This window comes from Nansenia antarctica, assembly GCF_963989245.1.
Source record: "Nansenia antarctica genome assembly, chromosome: 11".
In the NCBI taxonomy this organism is placed as follows: domain Eukaryota; kingdom Metazoa; phylum Chordata; class Actinopteri; order Argentiniformes; family Microstomatidae; genus Nansenia; species Nansenia antarctica.
In genome coordinates, this window is record NC_137681.1 from 19838291 (window position 1) to 19849905 (window position 11615).

Sequence of the window (11615 nt, forward strand, 5' to 3'; positions counted from 1 at the left end):
ACCTTTTAGATAGCGATGGGTGAAAAAGACTCTTTCTCTCTGTCTCTCATGTACTGTACTGACTCTGACCACCCTGTTCCAAACCAAAGGTCCTGGGCATGCTTGGTCTCCCTGTAGAGTACAGTCACACAGCTATGACTGTATAGTCTAATACTACTACATACTACTTAGGGTGAATACTCCACACTAGGTAGTGTGAATACTCCACACTAGGTAGGGTGAATACTCCACACTAGGTAGGGTTAATACTCCACACTAGGTAGGGTGAATACTCCACACTAGGTAGGGTGAATACTCCACACTAGGTAGGGTTAATACTCCACACTAGGTAGGGTGAATACTCCACACTAGGTAGGGTGAATACTCCACACTAGGTAGGGTGAATACTCCACACTAGGTAGGGTAATAATACCTACTACTTAGGGTGAATACTCCACACTAGGTAGGGTTAATACTACATATTACTTAGAGTTAATACTCCACACTAGGTAGGGTTAATACTCCACACTAGGTAAGGTAATAATACCTACTACTTAGGGTGAATACTCCACACTAGGTAGGGTGAATACTCCACACTAGGTAGGGTTAGTACTGTAAAGTAGGCACAGTTAATACTCCACACTAGGTAGGGTTAATACACACGAGGTAGGGTTAATACTAAACACTAGGTATGGTTAATACTCCACACTAGGTAGGGGCTAGGTTTGAACTGTCCCTGAGCTGTACCTTGCTATTTCCCATGTTTGGTTCAATGTACCGAGTAGAAAAGTCCATTCACCACCACCACCGCACGCCACAACAGAGGTGTGTCAACACTGAGGACGTCCAATCCCGAGCCCCGTAAGCACAATGTAACGGACAGACAGACGGACGGACACCGCTATTGGTCAGTGATTGATTGACTGACCCAATGATCGGACCAATCAGGAGCCGAACAGACTGAATGGAGGAGACCGGACCACGCCCCTGTGTCCTCATTCTCCAATCGGACGGTTGATACCAGGACAGAGCGCCCCCTGTAGGCAGTGTGGTGGTGGTGGTCCTCTGCTGAGGCTCTCTTCTCTGTCCCCAGTAGTGTATGCTGCCTATGAGGTAGTGATCAGCCTGCCAGGCGACTTTAACCCCAAACAGAAGCGTATACTGCCTGCCATGCGCCAGATGCACATACACAGACACTGCCTGTCAGGCAGAAGTTACCTAGATGCACATACACAGATACTGCCTGTCAGGCAGAAGTTTCCTAGATGCACATACACAGATACTGCCTGTCAGGCAGAAGTTACCTAGATGCACATACACAGACACTGCCTGTCAAGCAGCAGTTACCTAGATGCACATACACAGACACTGCCTGTCAGGCAGAAGTTACCTAGATGCACATACACAGATACTGCCTGTCAGGCAGAAGTTACCTAGATGCACATACACAGATACTGCCTGTCAGGCAGCAGTTACCTAGATGCACATGCTGCCTATGAGGCAGCGGTTCCTCTGAGAGATGCACATACTCTGCCTACCAGGCAACTAGTACCCTATACAGAAGCATGCCCCCCCCCCCCATGCTAGATATACTGCCATATATTGAGCCCCTACCCCTGCCATGAAGCCCCCACCTCCCCACTAGATATACTGCCATATACTGAGTCCCTACCCCTGCCATGAAGCCCCCACCTCCCCACTAGATATACTGCCATATACTGAGTCCCTACCCCTACCATGCAGCCCCTACCCCCCCACTATATATACTGCCATATACTGTGCCCCTACCCCTACCATGGAGCCCCCACCCCCCCCACTATATATACTGCCCACGAGGCAGCAGCCCCCCCACGCTAGATGTACTGCCCCTACCTCTCTCTTCTGCCCCTCACTGCCCATGACCAATGAGGGCAGCAGAGTAGAGTCGACCCTCCCCAGGAAACACCAACGTCCCCCAACGGAGAAGAGGAGAGGACCACGGAAAGAGGGAAGTGTACAAAGAAAAGAAAATCTATATTTTGATAAACAAACCACTGATCCGAGGCTTCAGAGGACCTGGTGCCCCAGCAGAGGAGGGACCTGGTGCCCCAGCAGAGGAGGGACCGATGTCTCCGTGGAAGTCAGTCGCAGACGTCTGTGACTATCATCTGAACTGTTATCAGTACTGGACGGGCAGGAGGAAAGGAAGACAAAGCTGCAGGGGGGAAAAAATATCTGGATAGCCTCGGTGCTCCCACTACCGCACCGCAGGGGGAGACTCTGAGCAATGGAAACGCTTCGCGTGAGAAAGAAAGACAGACATGCAATGAAGCAGAGGAGCGGCGGAGGGACGCTGAGATGAACAAATGAAGAAGAGAAGAAAAAAAAATGAAAATGCATTTTTGTAACTTTGTCTACCAGCATGACTACTCTGCATGACTGTCCTTTCTGCAAGCCCTTCGTTGAACACAAGGGGTGCTAGAGATACAAAAAAAATATATAGAAAACAAATCTAAAAAAATGTTATATGCAATTATTACTATTTAAAAAAAGATTATAATGAAAGAGAAAGAGCTATATTTTGTTTTTAAAGTGTTTAAAAAAATGTGAAATATTGAAAATGTGTGTTTGCAAAACATTCACTACTGAAATATGTTTTTTTGTTATGATGAAATCTCTCTGCCACTACTGCCCCCCATTCTGTACTACTGCCCCCTCCATTCTGTAGTACTACCCTCCATTCTGTAGTACTGCCCCCTCCATTCTGTTCTACTGCCCCCTCCATTCTGTAGTACTACCCTCCATTCTGTACTACTGCCCCCTCCATTCTGTTCTACTGCCCCCTCCAGTCTGTAGTACTGCCCTCCATTCTGTAGTACTGCCCCCTCCATTCTGTAGTACTGCCCCCTCCATTCTGTACTACTACCCTCCATTCTGTACTACTACCCTCCATCCTGTACTACTGCCCTCCATTCTGTAGTACTACCCTCCATTCTGTAGTACTACCCTCCATTCTGTACTACTGCCCCCTCCATTCTGTACTACTGCCCTCCATTCTGTAGTACTACCCTCCATTCTGTAGTACTACCCTCCATTCTGTAGTACTACCCTCCATTCTGTACTACTACCCTCCATTCTGTACTACTGCCCCCTCCATTCTGCACTACTGCCCCGGTTCTATACTGCTTCAGCAGCAGTTGTCCATCTGTGGTGTTGACCTCTGACCTTCAGCCTGTTCTCATCTTGCCAGACAGGAGCGTCTTCATCCTCCACCAACGGCACGTTGTTGCTGTTCCTCTGGACTAGCGCCGCCCCCTCTGACCATGTAGCAGCAGCTCTGCGCCCTAGCAGCTCTGCGCCCTAGCCCTCCACACCGGTGGACATGTCACACATAGGTTCTACAGAGTTTGCTTTTTTCCTTTGGCAATAATATACAAGACTTGTTCTGACTGTAGCAGGCCGGTGTGGACCGCCCAGCAAGCACAAGGGGGGAGGGAGAGAAGGAGGGAGGGTGGCTGGAAGGCTTGGGCTGCAGCTGGGTGGTTCTAGAGGTTTGCGGTGAGTGAGGTTGGTCTCTTGATGCAGATCTTGGGTCAGTTTTTTGGTGTTTTCCTCCTGAGGGATCAGGTTAGGATACTGGGAGGGGAGACTGGTTCCAGAACGCTGAAGGGCAGCTTCACCACAGAGATAAGGAGAGGTAAGAACCTCTGTTCCTCCCTGGAGAAGAGAAGAGGGGAGGGGAAGAGAGGAGGAGGGAAGAGGAGAGGACAGGGAAGAGGAGAGGAGAAGAGAAGAGAGGGAAGAGGAGAGGAGAGGGAAGGAACTACTCAGCTAGGGAACGAGGGAAGGGAAGAGGAGGAGAAAGGAGGCGGCGGAGAGGAGAGAAGTTTGATCGTCTGTCCAATAAAGACCAACGTCTGTTCATAAGAGAAAGAAAGAGATAATGGTCGTTAGTCGAGAGAGATTTCAGGTTTGCATGGAACAAACTGCCATTCCAAAGTCGTGTGTGTGTGTTTTAAAGGACTCAGGTGTGTCGGTAAAGTGTGTCTGTTTGGATCTATAATAGGTGGTTTGCTATTTTTCTTACATAATAAATTCTAGTATTATAGATATATTATTCAATAAAGATGTGTGACACACCTCACCGTGACGTGTAAACAAGCGCATGCATTACGATGACCTGACTGTTGCCCCCTAGAGGCAGAGTCTCACACAGCAGATACATATGTGTCAGAATATGACATATAATTTTGTTCTATCTTCCTTGGGTAGAACTAGATTCCTCGGGTGGGAAAACAGTTGGGACGTGAACCCTTAAACTCCTTGGTTGTTTTGTCCCGAAGGCCGACTTGTTGTGATGACCACTGTGTCACCGCGTCCAAGGGCAATGGTGTCCTCCTGCTAAGAGACGACGTCTGAACCCCCCCCAGCCACAGAGAGTTGGGCAAAACCGGACGCCATTTTGGCATCAAACCCTCCACGACGCCGACATTCCAATGTGCGTTGTTAGTAGAATCCCACTGCTGCGGAAGCGCTGGTGGCAACACGGCGCCATTTGTGAACGTTCTGAATCGTTCACAAATGGGAGGCGGGCGGTGGGGGGGAGGGGCGGTTTCCTGGACACAGATTAATCCTGGTCTTGGATTAAATCCCACTTTCCCTGGGGAACCGTGTCTCCCTGTCTCTTGTCCCTGGTCAGAGCGCCTCACAGACGCAGACGCAGCCACGCAGATGCAGTAGCATGCGTGTGGAGGTAGAGACTGTTGCTCGTCTGTGTCCGCTAGCCATCAGGTCCTGCAGCCGCCATCATTATCCCATCTACCAGATATATTCTTCATCATCATCATCATCACTATCCATCCAGCTGGAATAGTTGGTAGTCATAGCACACACGCACACACGCACACATGCACATGGAGACACAGACACACACACACACACACACGTCATGTTATAAACACGCTTCATAGCGACCCAGAGCTTCCAAACTGATGTCATAAAAGAACTTTATTAATACGAAGGTTGAGATGGGGAGAGAACCCAGTGGCCATTGTGTATGTGTAGGCAGGTGTGTGTTTAGGCAGGTATGTGTAGGCAGGTGTGTGTAGGAGCAGAGGTGTGTGTGTAAGCAGGGGTGTGTGTGTAGGCATGTGTGTCTGTAGTAGCAGGAGTGTGTGTAGTAGCAGGTGTGTGTGTAGGAACGAGGTGTGTAGGCAGGTGTGTGTGTAGTAGCAGGGGTGTGTGTAGGAACGAGGTGTGTAGGCAGGTGTGTGTGTAGTAGCAGGGGTGTGTGTGTAGGAACGAGGTGTGTAGGAACAAGGTGTGTAGGCAGGTGTGTGTGTAGTAGCAGGGGTGTGTGTGTAGGAGCAGGTGTGTGTAGTAGCAGGTGTGTGTGTAGTAGCAGGAGTGTGTGTGTAGGAACAGGTGTGTGTGTGTGTAGGAGCAGGTGTGTGTGTACGTCACTAGAGTGCTGCCCATCCTGTTGAACAGGCGGTTGAAGGTTGATTCTCCAAACACACGTTTTAATTTTGATTTGACCCTTAATTGACCAGGACGTCCCTCTCTCATCAGCCCAGCCCAGCCCAGCCCAAACAGACCCAGACAGACCCAGAGTCCCAGACAGACCCAGAGTCACAGACAGACCCAGAGTCCCAGACAGACCCAGCCCAGACAGACCCAGACAGATCCAGCCCAGACCCAGACAGACCCGACCCAGACAGATCCAGCCCAGAACCAGCCCAGCCCAGACCCAGACAAACCCAGCCCAGACCCAGACAGACCCGACCCAGACAGACCCAGCCCAAACAGACCCAGCCCAGACCAGCCCAGACCCAGACAGACAGGTCCAGACACACCCAGCCCAGCCCAGACACACCCAGCCCAGCCCAGACAGACCCCTCCCAGCCCAGACAGACTCCAGCCCAGACCCAGACAGACAGGTCCAGACAGACTCCAGACTAGACCCAGACAGACCCAGCCCAGCCCAGACCCAGACAGACAGGTCCAGACAGACTCCAGCCCAGTCCGACCTGGGCCTCTGTCAAGCCTGGCCATCCCCTGGTCCTCATGCATGGGTATACTGTAGGACAAACTTCATTTCACGGTACAGACTTTCCCTTAGTTATTACTTCTATACTTATACTATATATAGTTAAGTTAAGTTATTACATGGTAATAAGGTAGCTTAGTAACACACTATAAGCTATGAATGACTGGGGATTCAATAATAAACGAGGCACCATTGGCACTAGACATTAACCGACACTGTGTGTGAGGAATCACACGGTTACTGTAAGTTCCAGGAAGCACCTAGTGCTAGCATACTAGGAGTATATCAAATAACAACAACAACACAAAACAATTATTAAGAATACCATTAAGAATAAGAAAAAAAAACATAAGAATATCAGTGTACTGTGAAATGAAGTGCCACTGTTATAACTTGCCACCAGTGGACCACCAGCTCTATAGTGAACTGGAGACCAGTGGACCAAGCTCTATAGTAAACTGGAGACCAGTGGACCAAGCTCTATAGTAAACTGAAGACCAGTCATTTATTTAGCCGGGTGTTTGTGCTGGTCTTCACTGGTCTCAGCTGGTCTTTAGAGTCGACCACTTTATCCACTTGCAAAAAGGGTCCAACCCTAACCCGTGTTTACACTCTCTTTTTCTGAATTCAGTTCCTTTTTTAGAAAGCATTAAGCCACTTAGCTTAGGCTTCTGGGCTTGCAGAGTGAAGCAGCTATGAATATTTCAGAGGTTGACTTCCACAAACAGCCAACAACACAGGAGCAGGGAACTGGAGGTTGTGTGTTTGTGTGTTCTAAGTATCGCCTCATAGCATGATAGCGTTCATACTTCTTTTGTTGCCGACTGTTGTCTGAGTTTTGACTGCACACGTGACTACTGCCCCCTACAGGCCGAGAGAAACGTCCTTCCTTTTCTGTTTGAGTAAAACTGACGTTTGATTTAGTGGTGTGGAACAGAGAGAATCACCTTGTTAGAGAGCTAAGTCTGCTTTATCTTTCATTTGTACATGCATGTATTATTATTATTATTATAATCATACCTACAAAGAGATAAACAAGTATGATGATAGATATTTAAACATTATGGGTTGTGTACATGTCCATAGTACATGCTAACTACTGCACCTACTGGAATGTATAAATAAGAATAAGCTAATGCTAATGCTAAGCTAAGCTAAAACACAACCACACTACACCACTGTATGAGAGGCCACCAACAGACACTTAATGTCCTGCAGAAATGAGACATATCATACATATATATTATATGTTCATCATACCACACGGTGAAGATACACCTCAGAAGATTACAGTTTTTCATTAAGAAATTATATAATGTTCTAACATTCTACAGGCTTCAGCACTTCATAATAGATACACACACCCCAGACGTCACACACTATTGAAATGCACACACACACAAACACACACACACAGCCGACACTCAAGAGAGTCGAAAGATAGTTATTGACCGACATATGTAAACACTATCGTCAGCATTCCAAAGACAACTAACATCCTGCATCCTTATTTTTACTTGTCATTATAACAGTGTAATAACAGTGTTATAATATGTTATAAAACAGACTTAGCAAGGTTACTTCTGCTGTCCTAGAGAGAAGAGAGGTGGCCACTGGAAGGACTTGGGAGAGAATAATGATTTTATTTTTGAAATGTTGGAAACACAAAGAATAATCCTTCAAGAACCTGTATAAAGTATATTTCAATGGAATGTTCATGATCTATCTTTTTATATTTTGAAAAAAAAGAGAAACATATCAATGAAGTATCACAATGATTTGAACATAATTTTGACTACTGAGACTTAAAAATGTATGAATGTCAACGCGATCCAATGTGAACCAATCTCCATAGCAGCTTGAATGAACACACGATTACATGTCATAAGATGCTTTTTTGTTTGTTTTTGTTTTTCAAAGACATTAAATTGCTACAAATCATTGAAATGAACTTCAAATAAAATTAAAACTATTTAAAATCAATAAACTACAAGAACTTGTGTCAGATTTCTACCTAATGGCCCCGGTGTGTTATTTGTATTTCACCTGTGTCAGCGTTATTTTAATATAATATTGATTAACACACATATTGACTCATATACACATTGAACAACTATGCACACACATACACATACAGTACATACAACAACAGCTGTAGAAACACAGACCTTATCACTAAACAGCTGTCTTAATGACAGTTACACACATCTGGGATATTTGCATCGAACAAGTGTTTAAACTCCACCAGAGTGACTAGATCCTCAGGATTATACTGTTCTGGAGAGTTCCAGGACCGCTAAGGAACTAAAACTATTCTTACCGCGACCTGATCATACTGTTGAGGTTAAAAGCAGGTGCAAGTGAGACCATAACTGATATTTCTTCATTTCCATTTTTAAATTTTCCTCAAAAAGGAACAGAGATAAGGTGGCATTTGTCCCAGTATGGCCTCAACCAGAGTATATACAGTATATATATATATATATATATAACCAGAGTATACCAATGTCTGAGGCTACACAGAGTCACCATGACGACCAGCCGACAGCCCTGTAGAGATCACCATGACGACCAGCCGACAGCCCTGTAGAGATCACCATGACGACCAGCCGACAGCCCTGTAGAGATCACCATGACGACCAGCCGACAGCCCTGTAGAGATCACAGCGATGTGTCAGAGGTTTGCGGTCGGTAATGAACCTGAGGGCCGCATATGGGATGGTTCCTCCACAGACAGATGATACAACGGTTATAACAGAATGTTCTCAGTTATTTTAGGCGGTAACATTCCCGATATCACAGATCTTGGCGATGCGTCCCAGAATAATATGATATCTGTTATCTCTGATCCCCCCCCCAGGCCCAGAGGACTGCTTAGACACAGCGTACAGATAGAGGACAGATTACTGCACACACACATAATGTATGGTTCTGATACAGTACACACAGATTAGACAGTGAATAGATGCTGTAGACCAGGGGAGGTAGAACACCAGGGGAGGCTGGTGGAGGTAGAACACCAGGGGAGGCTGGTGGAGGTAGAACATCAGGGGAGGCTGGTAGAGGTAGAACACCAGGGGAGGTTGGGGGAGGTAGAACACCAGGGGAGGCTGGTGGAGGTAGAACACCTGGGGAGGCTGGGGGAGGTAGAACACCTGGGGAGGCTGGTGGAGGTAGAACACCAGGGGAGGCTGGTGGAGGTAGAACACCAGGGGAGGCTGGGGGAGGTAGAACACCTGGGGAGGCTGGGGGAGGTAGAACACCAGGGGAGGCTGGGGGAGGTAGAACACCAGGGGAGGCTGGGGGAGGTAGAACACCTGGGGAGGCTGGGGGAGGTAGAACACCAGGGGAGGCTGGGGGAGGTAGAACACCAGGGGGAGGCTGGGGGAGGTAGAACACCAGGGGAGGCTGGTGGAGGTAGAACACCAGGGGAGGCTGGGGGAGGTAGAACACCAGGGGAGGCTGGGGGAGGTAGAACACCAGGGGAGGCTGGGGGAGGTAGAACACCAGGGGAGGTTGGGGGAGGTAGAACACCATGGGAGGTAGAACATCAGGAGAGGCTGGTGGAGGTAGAACATCAGGGGAGGCTGGGGGAGGTAGAACATCAGGGGAGGCTGGGGGAGGTAGAACATCAGGAGAGGCTGGGGGAGGTAGAACATCAGGGGAGGCTGGGGGAGGTAGAACATCAGGGGAGGCTAGTGGAGGTAGAACACCAGGGGAGGCTGGGGGAGGGAGAACATCAGGAGAGGCTGGGGGAGGTAGAACATCAGGAGAGGCTGGGGGAGGTAGAACATCAGGGGAGGCTGGGGGAGGTAGAACACCAGGGGAGGCTGGGGGAGGTAGAACATCAGGGGAGGCTGGGGGAGGGAGAACATCAGGAGAGGCTGGGGGAGGTAGAACATCAGGAGAGGCTGGGGGAGGTAGAACACCAGGGGAGGCTGGGGGAGGTAGAACATCAGGGGAGGCTGGGGGAGGTAGAACATCAGGGGAGGCTGGGGGAGGTAGAACACCAGGGGAGGTTGGTGGAGGTAGAACACCAGGGGAGGCTGGGGGAGGTAGAACACCAGGGGAGGTAGAACATCAGGAGAGGCTGGGGGAGGTAGAACATCAGGAGAGGCTGGGGGAGGTAGAACACCAGGGGAGGTTGGGGGAGGTAGAACATCAGGAGAGGCTGGGGGAGGTAGAACACCAGCTCAATGTCATGCACGGAACAGAATAAGGAATGGTATCAAAGGAGCCTGATTGACTGTATTGTTTTAATAATGTAAGTAAAGCACTTTGAATTGCCCTGTTGTATGAAATGTGCTATACAAATAAGCTTGTCTTGCCTTGATACCATTCCTCATTCAGGTCCATGCATTACAATGATCCCGTCCTCCACCAGCCTTCCCAGCTGTCGACAAAATAATATACCTAACCTGTGTGTTACTGCACACACACACACACACACACACACACACACACACACACACCGGAATGCTCCTCCTCCGCCTCTCCCTTTTCCTCCTACACCCCCCTCCTCTCCTCTCCTCCTCCTCCTCCTCTCCTCTCCTCTCCTCCACTACCAGAGATGACAGTCTCATCTATATTAAGTGATAATTCCAAATGAATCGGTTATGCTACAGCAGGGAAAGCTGTGTGTGTGTGTGTGTGTGTGTGTGCGCGAGAGAGAGAGTGTGTGTGTGTGTGTGTGTGAGAGAGAGAGAGAGTGTGTGTGTGTGTGTGTGTGTCTCTGTGTCTGTGTGTGTGTGTGTGTGTGTGTGTGTGTGTGCGAGAGAGAGAGTGTGTGTGTGTGTGTGTGTATCTGTGTGTGTGTGTGTGTGTGTGAGAGAGAGAGAGAGAGAGAGAGAGAGAGAGAGAGAGAGAGAGAGAGAGAGAGAGAGAGAGAGAGAGAGTGTGTGTGTGTGTGTCTCTGTGTCTGTGTGTTTGTGTGTTTGTGTGTCTGTGTGTGTGCCTGAGCAAATGTCGGCTAATGTTTTTTCCATCTCCTGCTCTAGTATACCAACCCACTACCCCCCTCCCGTGGTCAGAAGCTGTATTGGCACCAAGTCTGACTCAGTTGAAACGTTGTGGTAGAGAAGCTAAGGATCATGTCAAAGTACCTCAGGGAATGCGAGGTAGCCAACGTTTCGCTTCTCTTAAGACAATAATTTGACAATATTGCCCCTTGAAATGTTGTGTATCTGTATTATTTTGTCGGATAAACCCTATGTCCATGATTTGAGAGACATGACAGACATTTACACAAGCACCTGTTGAACATAAAGACCATGTTCTAAATACATCTGTGGATACAACTGAGACACAGTTAGAGCCTGAATTACTGAACCACATTAATACCCTCTATTATTACTATCATAATAACTGTTATTTATAACTTCCACCCCAACATAACAAGTCATCTTGCCTATGATTCAAGGTCCGTTTGATCAGAACCAAGCCCAGTCAGAGAGCAGAGCAGCAGTCTGGTGGACTGGGCCGAACCAAACCCAGTCAGTCCTGAACCCCAGTCTAATGGACCGGTCAGAACCAAGTCCGGTCAGAGAGCAGCACACCAGTCTAGTGGTTTGATTTGATTTGATTTATTAGGTTCCCCTGTTCCTGGGGT